This window comes from Triturus cristatus, chromosome 6 (genome assembly GCF_964204655.1).
Source record: "Triturus cristatus chromosome 6, aTriCri1.1, whole genome shotgun sequence".
NCBI classification, from domain to species: domain Eukaryota; kingdom Metazoa; phylum Chordata; class Amphibia; order Caudata; family Salamandridae; genus Triturus; species Triturus cristatus.
In genome coordinates this window covers 1,196,590,596-1,196,608,710 of record NC_140589.1, presented here as the reverse complement: position 1 = coordinate 1,196,608,710, position 18,115 = coordinate 1,196,590,596, and positions in this window count along the sequence as shown.

Genomic DNA, 18,115 nt, shown 5'->3' with positions numbered 1-18,115 from the left:
CTATTCCATGTAAATTATCACTTTTGGAACTAAAATAAGTGTGTTTAGAGTCACTTTAATGCCTGAAATTGTTCGAAATAGAAGCTTCTGAATAGGAGAAAAAGTCTGCAATAATGGCACTTTTGGTCACATTGAGGTTTCAAAAAGTAGTTATTCAACATGAGGCACAATCCAAATGACATTTTAAATCAATTTTTTTACAGTCCAAAAAATCAATTTTCTGATGAAAAACGATGACCCGTGACCTGTCGAAATTTCTCCAGATGGTCAGAAATCGAAATTTTTATTGTTTAATTTTTTGACTGCAAATGACTATTCCATGTAAATTATCACTTTTGGAACAAAAAAAAGTGTGTTTAGACTCACTTTAATGCCTGAAATTGGTCGAAATAGAAGCTTCTGAATAGGAGAAAAAGTCTGTAATAATGGCAATTTTGGTCACATTGAGGCTTTAAAAAGTAGTTATTCAACATGAGGCACATTCCAAATGACATTTTGAATAAATTTTTCTACAGTCCAAAAAATCTATTTTTTGATGAAAAACGATGACCCGTGACCTGTCGAAATTTCTCCAGATGGTCAGAAATCGAAATTTGTATTGTTTAATTTTTTGACTGCAAATGACTATTCCATGTAAATTATCACTTATGGAACAAAAACAAGTGTGTTTAGAGTCAGTTTAATGCCTGAAATTGGTCGAAAAAAAAGCTTCTGAGTAGGAGAAAATGTCCGTAAAAATGGCAATTTTGGTCACATTGAGGCTTCAAAAAGTAGTTATTCAACATGAGGCACATTCCAAATGACATTTTGAATCAATTTTTCTACAGTCCAGAAAATCTATTTTCTGATGAAAAAGGATGACCCGTGACCTGTCGAAATTTCTCCAGATGGTCAGAAATGGAAATGTTTTAATGTTTAATTTTTTGACTGCAAATGACTATTCCATGTAAATTATCACTTTTGGAACAAAAACAAGTGTTTTTAGAGTCAGTTTAATGCCTGAAATTGGTCGAAAAAGAAGCTTCTGAGTAGGAGAAAATGTCCGTAAAAATGGCAATTTTGGTCACCTTGAGGCTTCAAAAAGTAGTTATTCAACATGAGGCACATTCCAAATGACATTTTGAATCAATTTTTCTACAGTCCAGAAAATCAATTTTCTGATGAAAAAGGATGACCCGTGACCTGTCGAAATTTCTCCAGATGGTCAAAAATGGAAATGTTTTAATGTTTAATTTTTTGACTGCAAATGACTATTCCATGTAAATTATCACTTTTGGAACTAAAATAAGTGTGTTTAGAGTCACTTTAATGCCTGAAATTGTTCGAAATAGAAGCTTCTGAATAGGAGAAAAAGTCTGCAATAATGGCACTTTTGGTCACATTGAGGTTTCAAAAAGTAGTTATTCAACATGAGGCACAATCCAAATGACATTTTAAATCAATTTTTTTACAGTCCAAAAAATCAATTTTCTGATGAAAAACGATGACCCGTGACCTGTCGAAATTTCTCCAGATGGTCAGAAATCGAAATTTTTATTGTTTATTTTTTGACTGCAAATGACTATTCCATGTAAATGATCACTTTTGGAACAAAAATAAGTGTGTTTAGACTCACTTTAATGACTGAAATTGGTCGAAATAGAAGCTTCTGAATAGGAGAAAAAGTCTGTAATAATGGCAATTTTGGTCACATTGAGGCTTTAAAAAGTAGTTATTCAACATGAGGCACATTCCAAATGACATTTTGAATCAATTTTTCTACAGTCCAAAAAATCAATTTTCTGATGAAAAACGATGACCCGTGACCTGTCGAAATTTCTCCAGATGGTCAGAAATCGAAATTTGTATTGTTTAATTTTTTGACTGCAAATGACTATTCCATGTAAATTATCACTTTTGGAACAAAAACAAGTGTGTTTAGAGTCAGTTTAATGCCTGAAATTGGTCGAAAAAGAAGCTTCTGAGTAGGAGAAAATGTCCGTAAAAATGGCAATTTTGGTCACATTGAGGCTTCAAAAAGTAGTTATTCAACATGAGGCACATTCCAAATGACATTTTGAATCAATTTTTCTACAGTCCAGAAAATCTATTTTCTGATGAAAAAGGATGACCCGTGACCTGTCGAAATTTCTCCAGATGGTCAAAAATGGAAATGTTTTAATGTTTAATTTTTTGACTGCAAATGACTATTCCATGTAAATTATCACTTTTGGAACTAAAATAAGTGTGTTTAGAGTCACTTTAATGCCTGAAATTGTTCGAAATAGAAGCTTCTGAATAGGAGAAAAAGTCTGCAATAATGGCACTTTTGGTCACATTGAGGTTTCAAAAAGTAGTTATTCAACATGAGGCACAATCCAAATGACATTTTAAATCAATTTTTTTACAGTCCAAAAAATCAATTTTCTGATGAAAAACGATGACCCGTGACCTGTCGAAATTTCTCCAGATGGTCAGCAATGGAAATGTTTTAATGTTTAATTTTTTGACTGCAAATGACTATTCCATGTAAATTATCACTTTTGGAACAAAAACAAGTGTGTTTAGACTCACTTTAATGCCTGAAATTAGTGGAAATAGAAGCTTCTGAATAGGAGAAAAAGTCTGCAATAATGGCAATTTTGGTCACATTGAGGTTTCAAAAAGTAGTTATTCAACATGAGGCACAATCCAAATGACATTTTGAATCAATTTTTCTACAGTCCAAAAAATCAATTTTCTGATGAAAAACGATGACACGTGACCTGTCGAAATTTCTCCAGATGGTCAGAAATCGAAATTTGTATTGTTTAATTTTTTGACTGCAAATGACTATTCCATGTAAATTATCACTTTTGGAACAAAAACAAGTGTGTTTAGAGTCAGTTTAATGCCTGAAATTGGTCGAAAAAGAAGCTTCTGAGTAGGAGAAAATGTCCGTAAAAATGGCAATTTTGGTCACATTGAGGCTTCAAAAAGTAGTTATTCAACATGAGGCACATTCCAAATGACATTTTGAATCAATTTTTCTACAGTCCAGAAAATCTATTTTCTGATGAAAAAGGATGACCCGTGACCTGTCGAAATTTCTCCAGATGGTCAGCAATGGAAATGTTTTAATGTTTAATTTTTTGACTGCAAATGACTATTCCATGTAAATTATCACTTTTGGAACAAAAACAAGTGTGTTTAGACTCACTTTAATGCCTGAAATTAGTGGAAATAGAAGCTTCTGAATAGGAGAAAAAGTCTGCAATAATGGCAATTTTGGTCACATTGAGGTTTCAAAAAGTAGTTATTCAACATGAGGCACATTCCAAATGACATTTTGAATCAATTTTTCTACAGTCCTAAAAATCAATTTTCTGATGAAAAACATGACCTATGACCTGTCGAAATTTCTCCAGATGGCCAGAAATGGAAATTTTTTAATGTTTAAATTTTTTGACTGCAAATGACTATTCCATGTAAATTATCACTTTTGGAACTAAAATAAGTGTGTTTAGAGTCACGTTAATGCCTGAAATTGTTAGAAATAGAAGCTTCTGAATAGGAGAAAAAGTCTGCAATAATGGCAATTTTGGTCACATTGAGGTTTCAAAAAGTAGTTATTCAACATGAGGCACAATCCAAATGACATTTTAAATCAATTTTTTTACAGTCCAAAAAATCAATTTTCTGATGAAAAACGATGACCCGTGACCTGTCGAAATTTCTCCAGATGGTCAGAAATCGAAATTTATATTGTTTAATTTTTTGACTGCAAATGACTATTCCATGTAAATTATCACTTTTGGAACAAAAATAAGTGTGTTTAGACTCACTTTAATGACTGAAATTGGTCGAAATAGAAGCTTCTGAATAGGAGAAAAAGTCTGTAATAATGGCAATTTTGGTCACATTGAGGCTTTAAAAAGTAGTTATTCAACATGAGGCACATTCCAAATGACATTTTGAATCAATTTTTCTACAGTCCAAAAAATCAATTTTCTGATGAAAAACGATGACCCGTGACCTGTCGAAATTTCCCCAGATGGTCAGAAATGGAAATTTTTTAATGTTTAATTTTTTGACTGCAATTGACTATTCCATGTAAATTATCACTTTTGGAACAAAAATAAGTGTGTTTAGACTCACTTTAATGCCTGAAATTAGTGGAAATAGAAGCTTCTGAATAGGAGAAAAAGTCTGCAATAATGGCAATTTTGGTCACATTGAGGTTTCAAAAAGTAGTTATTCAACATGAGGCACAATCCAAATGACATTTTGAATCAATTTTTCTACAGTCCAAAAAATCAATTTTCTGATGAAAAACATGACCTATGACCTGTCGAAATTTCTCCAGATGGCCAGAAATGGAAATTTTTTAATGTTTACATTTTTTGACTGCAAATGACTATTCCATGTAAATTATCACTTTTGGAACTAAAATAAGTGTGTTTAGAGTCACGTTAATGCCTGAAATTGTTCGAAATAGAAGCTTCTGAATAGGAGAAAAAGTCTGCAATAATGGCAATTTTGGTCACATTGAGGTTTCAAAAAGTAGTTATTCAACATGAGGCACAATCCAAATGACATTTTAAATCAATTTTTTTACAGTCCAAAAAATCAATTTTCTGATGAAAAACGATGACCCGTGACCTGTCGAAATTTCTCCAGATGGTCAGAAATCGAAATTTATATTGTTTAATTTTTTGACTGCAAATGACTATTCCATGTAAATTATCACTTTTGGAACAAAAATAAGTGTGTTTAGACTCACTTTAATGACTGAAATTGGTCGAAATAGAAGCTTCTGAATAGGAGAAAAAGTCTGTAATAATGGCAATTTTGGTCACATTGAGGCTTTAAAAAGTAGTTATTCAACATGAGGCACATTCCAAATGACATTTTGAATCAATTTTTCTACAGTTCAAAAAATCAATTTTCTGATGAAAAACGATGACCAGTGACCTGTCGAAATTTCCCCAGATGGTCAGAAATGGAAATTTTTTAATGTTTAATTTTTTGACTGCAATTGACTATTCCATGTAAATTATCACTTTTGGAACAAAAACAAGTGTGTTTAGACTCACTTTAATGCCTGAAATTAGTGGAAATAGAAGCTTCTGAATAGGAGAAAAAGTCTGCAATAATGGCAATTTTGGTCACATTGAGGTTTCAAAAAGTAGTTATTCAACATGAGGCACAATCCAAATGACATTTTGAATCAATTTTTCTACAGTCCAAAAAATCAATTTTCTGATGAAAAACGATGACCCGTGACCTGTCGAAATTTCCCCAGATGGTCAGAAATGGAAATTTTTTAATGTTTAATTTTTTGACTGCAATTGACTATTCCATGTAAATTATCACTTTTGGAACAAAAACAAGTGTGTTTAGACTCACTTTAATGCCTGAAATTAGTGGAAATAGAAGCTTCTGAGTAGGAGAAAATGTCCGTAAAAATGGCAATTTTGGTCACATTGAGGCTTCAAAAAGTAGTTATTCAACATGAGGCACAATCCAAATGACATTTTGAATCAATTTTTCTACAGTCCAGAAAATCTATTTTCTGATGAAAAAGGATGACCCGTGACCTGTCAAAATTTCTCCAGATGGTCAGAAATGGAAATGTTTTAATGTTTAATTTTTTGACTGCAAATGACTATTCCATGTAAATTATCACTTTTGGAACAAAAACAAGTGTTTTTAGAGTCACGTTAATGCCTGAAATTGGTCGAAATAGAAGCTTCTGAATAGGAGAAAAAGTCTGTAATAATGGCAATTTTGGTCACATTGAGGCTTTAAAAAGTAGTTATTCAACATGAGGCACATTCAAAATGACATTTTGAATCAATTTTTCTACAGTCCAAAAAATCAATTTTCTGATGAAAAACGATGACCCGTGACCTGTCGAAATTTCTCCAGATGGTCAGAAATCGAAATTTTTATTGTTTAATTTTTTGACTGCAAATGACTATTCCATGTAAATTATCACTTTTGGAACAAAAAAAAGTGTGTTTAGAGTCAGTTTAATGCCTGAAATTGGTCGAAAAAGAAGCTTCTGAGTAGGAGAAAATGTCCGTAAAAATGGCAATTTTGGTCACCTTGAGGCTTCAAAAAGTAGTTATTCAACATGAGGCACATTCCAAATGACATTTTGAATCAATTTTTCTACAGTCCAGAAAATCAATTTTCTGATGAAAAAGGATGACCCGTGACCTGTCGAAATTTCTCCAGATGGTCAAAAATGGAAATGTTTTAATGTTTAATTTTTTGACTGCAAATGACTATTCCATGTAAATTATCACTTTTGGAACTAAAATAAGTGTGTTTAGAGTCACTTTAATGCCTGAAATTGTTCGAAATAGAAGCTTCTGAATAGGAGAAAAAGTCTGCAATAATGGCACTTTTGGTCACATTGAGGTTTCAAAAAGTAGTTATTCAACATGAGGCACAATCCAAATGACATTTTAAATCAATTTTTTTACAGTCCAAAAAATCAATTTTCTGATGAAAAACGATGACCCGTGACCTGTCGAAATTTCTCCAGATGGTCAGAAATCGAAATTTTTATTGTTTAATTTTTTGACTGCAAATGACTATTCCATGTAAATTATCACTTTTGGAACAAAAAAAAGTGTGTTTAGACTCACTTTAATGCCTGAAATTGGTCGAAATAGAAGCTTCTGAATAGGAGAAAAAGTCTGTAATAATGGCAATTTTGGTCACATTGAGGCTTTAAAAAGTAGTTATTCAACATGAGGCACATTCCAAATGACATTTTGAATAAATTTTTCTACAGTCCAAAAAATCTATTTTTTGATGAAAAACGATGACCCGTGACCTGTCGAAATTTCTCCAGATGGTCAGAAATCGAAATTTGTATTGTTTAATTTTTTGACTGCAAATGACTATTCCATGTAAATTATCACTTTTGGAACAAAAACAAGTGTGTTTAGAGTCAGTTTAATGCCTGAAATTGGTCGAAAAAAAAGCTTCTGAGTAGGAGAAAATGTCCGTAAAAATGGCAATTTTGGTCACATTGAGGCTTCAAAAAGTAGTTATTCAACATGAGGCACATTCCAAATGACATTTTGAATCAATTTTTCTACAGTCCAGAAAATCTATTTTCTGATGAAAAAGGATGACCCGTGACCTGTCGAAATTTCTCCAGATGGTCAGAAATGGAAATGTTTTAATGTTTAATTTTTTGACTGCAAATGACTATTCCATGTAAATTATCACTTTTGGAACAAAAACAAGTGTTTTTAGAGTCAGTTTAATGCCTGAAATTGGTCGAAAAAGAAGCTTCTGAGTAGGAGAAAATGTCCGTAAAAATGGCAATTTTGGTCACCTTGAGGCTTCAAAAAGTAGTTATTCAACATGAGGCACATTCCAAATGACATTTTGAATCAATTTTTCTACAGTCCAGAAAATCAATTTTCTGATGAAAAAGGATGACCCGTGACCTGTCGAAATTTCTCCAGATGGTCAAAAATGGAAATGTTTTAATGTTTAATTTTTTGACTGCAAATGACTATTCCATGTAAATTATCACTTTTGGAACTAAAATAAGTGTGTTTAGAGTCACTTTAATGCCTGAAATTGTTCGAAATAGAAGCTTCTGAATAGGAGAAAAAGTCTGCAATAATGGCACTTTTGGTCACATTGAGGTTTCAAAAAGTAGTTATTCAACATGAGGCACAATCCAAATGACATTTTAAATCAATTTTTTTACAGTCCAAAAAATCAATTTTCTGATGAAAAACGATGACCCGTGACCTGTCGAAATTTCTCCAGATGGTCAGAAATCGAAATTTTTATTGTTTATTTTTTGACTGCAAATGACTATTCCATGTAAATTATCACTTTTGGAACAAAAATAAGTGTGTTTAGACTCACTTTAATGACTGAAATTGGTCGAAATAGAAGCTTCTGAATAGGAGAAAAAGTCTGTAATAATGGCAATTTTGGTCACATTGAGGCTTTAAAAAGTAGTTATTCAACATGAGGCACATTCCAAATGACATTTTGAATCAATTTTTCTACAGTCCAAAAAATCAATTTTCTGATGAAAAACGATGACCCGTGACCTGTCGAAATTTCTCCAGATGGTCAGAAATCGAAATTTGTATTGTTTAATTTTTTGACTGCAAATGACTATTCCATGTAAATTATCACTTTTGGAACAAAAACAAGTGTGTTTAGAGTCAGTTTAATGCCTGAAATTGGTCGAAAAAGAAGCTTCTGAGTAGGAGAAAATGTCCGTAAAAATGGCAATTTTGGTCACATTGAGGCTTCAAAAAGTAGTTATTCAACATGAGGCACATTCCAAATGACATTTTGAATCAATTTTTCTACAGTCCAGAAAATCTATTTTCTGATGAAAAAGGATGACCCGTGACCTGTCGAAATTTCTCCAGATGGTCAAAAATGGAAATGTTTTAATGTTTAATTTTTTGACTGCAAATGACTATTCCATGTAAATTATCACTTTTGGAACTAAAATAAGTGTGTTTAGAGTCACTTTAATGCCTGAAATTGTTCGAAATAGAAGCTTCTGAATAGGAGAAAAAGTCTGCAATAATGGCACTTTTGGTCACATTGAGGTTTCAAAAAGTAGTTATTCAACATGAGGCACAATCCAAATGACATTTTAAATCAATTTTTTTACAGTCCAAAAAATCAATTTTCTGATGAAAAACGATGACCCGTGACCTGTCGAAATTTCTCCAGATGGTCAGAAATCGAAATTTTTATTGTTTAATTTTTTGACTGCAAATGACTATTCCATGTAAATTATCACTTTTGGAACAAAAATAAGTGTGTTTAGACTCACTTTAATGCCTGAAATTGGTCGAAATAGAAGCTTCTGAATAGGAGAAAAAGTCTGTAATAATGGCAATTTTGGTCACATTGAGGCTTTAAAAAGTAGTTATTCAACATGAGGCACATTCCAAATGACATTTTGAATAAATTTTTCTACAGTCCAAAAAATCTATTTTTTGATGAAAAACGATGACCCGTGACCTGTCGAAATTTCTCCTGATGGTCAGAAATCGAAATTTGTATTGTTTAATTTTTTGACTGCAAATGACTATTCCATGTAAATTATCACTTTTGGAACAAAAACAAGTGTGTTTAGAGTCAGTTTAATGCCTGAAATTGGTCGAAAAAGAAGCTTCTGAGAAGGAGAAAATGTCCGTAAAAATGGCAATTTTGGTCACATTGAGGCTTCAAAAAGTAGTTATTCAACATGAGGCACATTCCAAATGACATTTTGAATCAATTTTTCTACAGTCCAGAAAATCTATTTTCTGATGAAAAAGGATGACCCGTGACCTGTCGAAATTTCTCCAGATGGTCAGAAATGGAAATGTTTTAATGTTTAATTTTTTGACTGCAAATGACTATTCCATGTGAATTATCACTTTTGGAACAAAAACAAGTGTTTTTAGAGTCAGTTTAATGCCTGAAATTGGTCGAAAAAGAAGCTTCTGAGTAGGAGAAAATGTCCGTAAAAATGGCAATTTTGGTCACCTTGAGGCTTCAAAAAGTAGTTATTCAACATGAGGCACATTCCAAATGACATTTTGAATCAATTTTTCTACAGTCCAGAAAATCAATTTTCTGATGAAAAAGGATGACCCGTGACCTGTCGAAATTTCTCCAGATGGTCAAAAATGGAAATGTTTTAATGTTTAATTTTTTGACTGCAAATGACTATTCCATGTAAATTATCACTTTTGGAACTAAAATAAGTGTGTTTAGAGTCACTTTAATGCCTTGAATTGTTCGAAATAGAAGCTTCTGAATAGGAGAAAAAGTCTGCAATAATGGCACTTTTGGTCACATTGAGGTTTCAAAAAGTAGTTATTCAACATGAGGCACAATCCAAATGACATTTTAAATCAATTTTTTTACAGTCCAAAAAATCAATTTTCTGATGAAAAACGATGACCCGTGACCTGTCGAAATTTCTCCAGATGGTCAGAAATCGAAATTTTTATTGTTTATTTTTTGACTGCAAATGACTATTCCATGTAAATTATCACTTTTGGAACAAAAATAAGTGTGTTTAGACTCACTTTAATGACTGAAATTGGTCGAAATAGAAGCTTCTGAATAGGAGAAAAAGTCTGTAATAATGGCAATTTTGGTCACATTGAGGCTTTAAAAAGTAGTTATTCAACATGAGGCACATTCCAAATGTCATTTTGAATAAATTTTTCTACAGTCCAGAAAATCTATTTTTTGATGAAAAACGATGACCCGTGACCTGTCGAAATTTCTCCAGATGGTCAGAAATGGAAATTTTTTAATGTTTAATTTTTTGACTGCAATTGACTATTCCATGTAAATTATCACTTTTGGAACAAAAAAAAGTGTGTTTAGACTCACTTTAATGCCTGAAATTAGTCGAAATAGAAGCTTCTGAGTAGGAGAAAATGTCCGTAAAAATGGCAATTTTGGTCACATTGAGGCTTCAAAAAGTAGTTCTTCAACATGAGGCACATTCCAAATGACATTTTGAATCAATTTTTCTACAGTCCAGAAATCAATTTTCTGATGAAAAAGGATGACCCGTGACCTGTCGAAATTTCTCCAGATGGTCAGAAATGGAAATGTTTTAATGTTTAATTTTTTGACTGCAAATGACTATTCCATATAAATTATCACTTTTGGAACAAAAACAAGTGTTTTTAGAGTCACGTTAATGCCTGAAATTGGTCGAAATAGAAGCTTCTGAATAGGAGAAAAAGTCTGTAATAATGGCAATTTTGGTCACATCGAGGCTTTAAAAAGTAGTTATTCAACATGAGGCACATTCAAAATGACATTTTGAATCAATTTTTCTACAGTCCAAAAATCAATTTTCTGATGAAAAACGATGACCCGTGACCTGTCGAAATTTCTCCAGATGGTCAGAAATCGAAATTTTTATTGTTTAATTTTTTGACTGCAAATGACTATTCCATGTAAATTATCACTTTTGGAACAAAAACAAGTGTGTTTAGAGTCAGTTTAATGCCTGAAATTGGTCGAAAAAGAAGCTTCTGAGTAGGAGAAAATGTCCATAAAAATGGCAATTTTGGTCACCTTGAGGCTTCAAAAAGTAGTTATTCAACATGGGCCACATTCCAAATGACATTTTGAATCAATTTTTCTACAGTCCAGAAAATCAATTTTCTGATGAAAAAGGATGACCCGTGACCTGTCGAAATTTCTCCAGATGGTCAAAAATGGAAATGTTTTAATGTTTAATTTTTTGACTGCAAATGACTATTCCATGTAAATTATCACTTTTGGAACTAAAATAAGTGTGTTTAGAGTCACTTTAATGCCTGAAATTGTTCGAAATAGAAGCTTCTGAATAGGAGAAAAAGTCTGCAATAATGGCACTTTTGGTCACATTGAGGTTTCAAAAAGTAGTTATTCAACATGAGGCACAATCCAAATGACATTTTAAATCAATTTTTTTACAGTCCAAAAAATCAATTTTCTGATGAAAAACGATGACCCGTGACCTGTCGAAATTTCTCCAGATGGTCAGAAATCGAAATTTTTATTGTTTAATTTTTTGACTGCAAATGACTATTCCATGTAAATTATCACTTTTGGAACAAAAATAAGTGTGTTTAGACTCACTTTAATGACTGAAATTGGTCGAAATAGAAGCTTCTGAATAGGAGAAAAAGTCTGTAATAATGGCAATTTTGGTCACATTGAGGCTTTAAAAAGTAGTTATTCAACATGAGGCACATTCCAAATGACATTTTGAATAAATTTTTCTACAGTCCAAAAAATCTATTTTTTGATGAAAAACGATGACCCGTGACCTGTCGAAATTTCTCCAGATGGTCAGAAATGGAAATTTTTTAATGTTTAATTTTTTGACTGCAATTGACTATTCCATGTAAATTATCACTTTTGGAACAAAAAAAAGTGTGTTTAGACTCACTTTAATGCCTGAAATTAGTCGAAATAGAATCTTCTGAGTAGGAGAAAATGTCCGTAAAAATGGCAATTTTGGTCACATTGAGGCTTCAAAAAGTAGTTATTCAACATGAGGCACATTCCAAATGACATTTTGAATCAATTTTTCTACAGTCCAGAAAATCAATTTTCTGATGAAAAAGGATGACCCGTGACCTGTCGAAATTTCTCCAGATGGTCAGCAATGGAAATGTTTTAATGTTTAATTTTTTGACTGCAAATGACTATTCCATGTAAATTATCACTTTTGGAACAAAAACAAGTGTTTTTAGAGTCACGTTAATGCCTGAAATTGGTCGAAATAGAAGCTTCTGAATAGGAGAAAAAGTCTGTAATAATGGCAATTTTGGTCACATTGAGGCTTTAAAAAGTAGTTATTCAACATGAGGCACATTCCAAATGACATTTTGAATCAATTTTTCTACCGTCCAGAAAATCAATTTTCTGATGAAAAAGGATGACCCGTGACCTGTCGAAATTTCTCCAGATGGTCAGAAATCGAAATTTTTATTGTTTAATTTTTTGACTGCAAATGACTATTCCATGTAAATTATCACTTTTGGAACAAAAACAAGTGTGTTTAGAGTCAGTTTAATGCCTGAAATTGGTCGAAAAAGAAGCTTCTGAGTAGGAGAAAATGTCCGTAAAAATGGCAATTTTGGTCACATTGAGGCTTCAAAAAGTAGTTATTCAACATGAGGCACATTCCAAATGACATTTTGAATCAATTTTTCTACAGTCCAGAAAATCTATTTTCTGATGAAAAAGGATGACTCGTGACCTGTCGAAATTTCTCCAGATGGTCAGAAATGGAAATGTTTTAATGTTTAATTTTTTGACTGCAAATGACTATTCCATGTAAATTATCACTTTTGGAACAAAAACAAGTGTGTTAGAGAGTCAGTTTAATGCCTGAAATTGGTAGAAAAAGAAGCTTCTGAGTAGGAGAAAATGTCCGTAACAATGGCAATTTTGGTCACATTGAGGTTTCAAAAAGTAGTTATTCAACATGAGGCACAATCCAAATGACATTTTAAATCAATTTTTTTACAGTCCAAAAAATCAATTTTCTGATGAAAAACGATGACCCGTGACCTGTCGAAATTTCTCCAGATGGTCAGAAATCGAAATTTTTATTGTTTAATTTTTTGACTGCAAATGACTATTCCATGTAAATTATCACTTTTGGAACAAAAATAAGTGTGTTTAGACTCACTTTAATGACTGAAATTGGTCGAAATAGAAGCTTCTGAATAGGAGAAAAAGTCTGTAATAATGGCAATTTTGGTCACATTGAGGCTTTAAAAAGTAGTTATTCAACATGAGGCACATTCCAAATGACATTTTGAATCAATTTTTCTACAGTCCAAAAAATCAATTTTCTGATGAAAAACGATGACCCGTGACCTGTCGAAATTTCTCCAGATGGTCAGAAATCGAAATTTTTATTGTTTAATTTTTTGACTGCAAATGACTATTCCATGTAAATTATCACTTTTGGAACAAAAACAAGTGTGTTTAGAGTCAGTTTAATGCCTGAAATTGGTCGAAAAAGAAGCTTCTGAGTAGGAGAAAATGTCCGTAAAAATGGCAATTTTGGTCACATTGAGGCTTCAAAAAGTAGTTATTCAACATGAGGCACATTCCAAATGACATTTTGAATCAATTTTTCTACAGTCCAGAAAATCTATTTTCTGATGAAAAAGGATGACTCGTGACCTGTCGAAATTTCTCCAGATGGTCAGAAATGGAAATGTTTTAATGTTTAATTTTTTGACTGCAAATGACTATTCCATGTAAATTATCACTTTTGGAACAAAAACAAGTGTTTTTAGAGTCACGTTAATGCCTGAAATTGGTCAAAATAGAAGCTTCTGAATAGGAGAAAAAGTCTGTAATAATGGCAATTTTGGTCACATTGAGGCTTTAAAAAGTAGTTATTCAACATGAGGCACATTCAAAATGACATTTTGAATCAATTTTTCTACAGTCCAAAAAATCAATTTTCTGATGAAAAACGATGACCCGTGACCTGTCGAAATTTCTCCAGATGGTCAGAAATTGAAATTTTTATTGTTTAATTTTTTGACTGCAAATGACTATTCCATGTAAATTATCACTTTTGGAACAAAAACAAGTGTGTTAGAGAGTCAGTTTAATGCCTGAAATTGGTAGAAAAAGAAGCTTCTGAGTAGGAGAAAATGTCCGTAAAAATGGCAATTTTGGTCACATTGAGGTTTCAAAAAGTAGTTATTCAACATGAGGCACAATCCAAATGACATTTTAAATCAATTTTTTTACAGTCCAAAAAATCAATTTTCTGATGAAAAACGATGACCCGTGACCTGTCGAAATTTCTCCAGATGGTCAGAAATCGAAATTTTTATTGCTTAATTTTTTGACTGCAAATGACTATTCCATGTAAATTATCACTTTTGGAACAAAAACAAGTGTGTTTAGAGTCAGTTTAATGCCTGAAATTGGTCGAAAAAGAAGCTTCTGAGTAGGAGAAAATGTCCGTAAAAATGGCAATTTTGGTCACCTTGAGGCTTCAAAAAGTAGTTATTCAACATGGGCCACATTCCAAATGACATTTTGAATCAATTTTTCTACAGTCCAGAAAATCAATTTTCTGATGAAAAAGGATGACCCGTGACCTGTCGAAATTTCTCCAGATGGTCAAAAATGGAAATGTTTTAATGTTTAATTTTTTGACTGCAAATGACTATTCCATGTAAAATATCACTTTTGGAACTAAAATAAGTGTGTTTAGAGTCACTTTAATGCCTGAAATTGTTCGAAATAGAAGCTTCTGAATAGGAGAAAAAGTCTGCAATAATGGCACTTTTGGTCACATTGAGGTTTCAAAAAGTAGTTATTCAACATGAGGCACAATCCAAATGACATTTTAAATCAATTTTTTTACAGTCCAAAAAATCAATTTTCTGATGAAAAACGATGAACCGTGACCTGTCGAAATTTCTCCAGATGGTCAGAAATCAAAATTTTTATTGTTTAATTTTTTGACTGCAAATGACTATTCCATGTAAATTATCACTTTTGGAACAAAAATAAGTGTGTTTAGACTCACTTTAATGACTGAAATTGGTCGAAATAGAAGCTTCTGAATAGGAGAAAAAGTCTGTAATAATGGCAATTTTGGTCACATTGAGGCTTTAAAAAGTAGTTATTCAACATGAGGCACATTCCAAATGACATTTTGAATAAATTTTTCTACAGTCCAAAAAATCTATTTTTTGATGAAAAACGATGACCCGTGACCTGTCAAAATTTCTCCAGATGGTCAGAAATGGAAATTTTTTAATGTTTAATTTTTTGACTGCAATTGACTATTCCATGTAAATTATCACTTTTGGAACAAAAAAAAGTGTGTTTAGACTCACTTTAATGCCTGAAATTAGTCGAAATAGAAGCTTCTGAGTAGGAGAAAATGTCCGTAAAAATGGCAATTTTGGTCACATTGAGGCTTCAAAAAGTAGTTATTCAACATGAGGCACATTCCAAATGACATTTTGAATCAATTTTTCTACAGTCCAGAAAATCAATTTTCTGATGAAAAAGGATGACCCGTGACCTGTCGAAATTTCTCCAGATGGTCAGCAATGGAAATGTTTTAATGTTTAATTTTTTGACTGCAAATGACTATTCCATGTAAATTATCACTTTTGGAACAAAAACAAGTGTTTTTAGAGTCACGTTAATGCCTGAAATTGGTCGAAATAGAAGCTTCTGAATAGGAGAAAAAGTCTGTAATAATGGCAATTTTGGTCACATTGAGGCTTTAAAAAGTAGTTATTCAACATGAGGCACATTCCAAATGACATTTTGAATCAATTTTTCTACAGTCCAAAAAATCAATTTTCTGATGAAAAACGATGACCCGTGACCTGTCGAAATTTCTCCAGATGGTCAGAAATCGAAATTTTTATTGTTTAATTTTTTGACTGCAAATGACTATTCCATGTAAATTATCACTTTTGGAACAAAAACAAGTGTGTTTAGAGTCAGTTTAATGCCTGAAATTGGTCGAAAAAGAAGCTTCTGAGTAGGAGAAAATGTCCGTAAAAATGGCAATTTTGGTCACCTTGAGGCTTCAAAAAGTAGTTATTCAACATGAGGCACATTCCAAATGACATTTTGAATCAATTTTTCTACAGTCCAGAAAATCAATTTTCTGATGAAAAAGGATGACCCGTGACCTGTCGAAATTTCTCCAGATGGTCAAAAATGGAAATGTATTAATGTTTAATTTTTTGACTGCAAATGACTATTCCATGTAAATTATCACTTTTGGAACAAAAACATGTGTGTTTAGAGTCAGTTTAATGCCTGAAATTGGTCGAAAAAGAAGCTTCTGAGTAGGAGAAAATGTCCGTAAAAATGGCAATTTTGGTCACATTGAGGCTTCAAAAAGTAGTTATTCAACATGAGGCACATTCCAAATGACATTTTGAATCAATTTTTCTACAGTCCAGAAAATCAATTTTCTGATGAAAAAGGATGACCCGTGACCTGTCGAAATTTCTCCAGATGGTCAAAAATGGAAATGTTTTAATGTTTAATTTTTTGACTGCAAATGACTATTCCATGTAAATTATCACTTTTGGAACAAAAACAAGTGTGTTAGAGAGTCAGTTTAATGCCTGAAATTGGTAGAAAAAGAAGCTTCTGAGTAGGAGAAAATGTCCGTAAAAATGGCAATTTTGGTCACATTGAGGTTTCAAAAAGTAGTTATTCAACATGAGGCACAATCCAAATGACATTTTAAATCAATTTTTTTACAGTCCAAAAAATCAATTTTCTGATGAAAAACGATGACCCGTGACCTGTCGAAATTTCTCCAGATGGTCAGAAATCGAAATTTTTATTGTTTAATTTTTTGACTGCAAATGACTATTCCATGTAAATTATCACTTTTGGAACAAAAATAAGTGTGTTTAGACTCACTTTAATGCCTGAAATTAGTCGAAATAGAAGCTTCTGAATAGGAGAAAAAGTCTGCAATAATGGCAATTTTGGTCACATTGAGGTTTCAAAAAGTAGTTATTCAACATGAGGCACAATCCAAATGACATTTTGAATCAATTTTTCTACAGTCCAGAAAATCAATTTTCTGATGAAAAAGGATGACCCGTGACCTGTCGAAATTTCTCCAGATGGTCAGAAATGGAAATGTTTTAATGTTTAATTTTTTGACTGCAAATGACTATTCCATGTAAATTATCACTTTTGGAACAAAAACAAGTGTTTTTAGAGTCACGTTAATGCCTGAAATTGGTCGAAATAGAAGCTTCTGAATAGGAGAAAAAGTCTGTAATAATGGCAATTTTGGTCACATTGAGGCTTTAAAAAGTAGTTATTCAACATGAGGCACATTCAAAATGACATTTTGAATCAATTTTTCTACAGTCCAAAAATCAATTTTCTGATGAAAAACGATGACCCGTGACCTGTCGAAATTTCTCCAGATGGTCAGAAATCGAAATTTTTATTGTTTAATTTTTTGACTGCAAATGACTTTTCCATGTAAATTATCACTTTTGGAACAAAAACAAGTGTGTTTAGAGTCAGTTTAATGCCTGAAATTGGTCGAAAAAGAAGCTTCTGAGTAGGAGAAAATGTCCGTAAAAATGGCAATTTTGGTCACCTTGAGGCTTCAAAAAGTAGTTATTCAACATGGGCCACATTCCAAATGACATTTTGAATCAATTTTTCTACAGTCCAGAAAATCAATTTTCTGATGAAAAAGGATGACCCGTGACCTGTCGAAATTTCTCCAGATGGTCAAAAATGGAAATGTTTTAATGTTTAATTTTTTGACTGCAAATGACTATTCCATGTAAATTATCACTTTTGGAACTAAAATAAGTGTGTTTAGAGTCACTTTAATGCCTGAAATTGTTCGAAATAGAAGCTTCTGAATAGGAGAAAAAGTCTGCAATAATGGCACTTTTGGTCACATTGAGGTTTCAAAAAGTAGTTATTCAACATGAGGCACAATCCAAATGACATTTTAAATCAATTTTTTTACAGTCCAAAAAATCAATTTTCTGATGAAAAACGATGACCCGTGACCTGTCGAAATTTCTCCAGATGGTCAGAAATCGAAATTTTTATTGTTTAATTTTTTTAC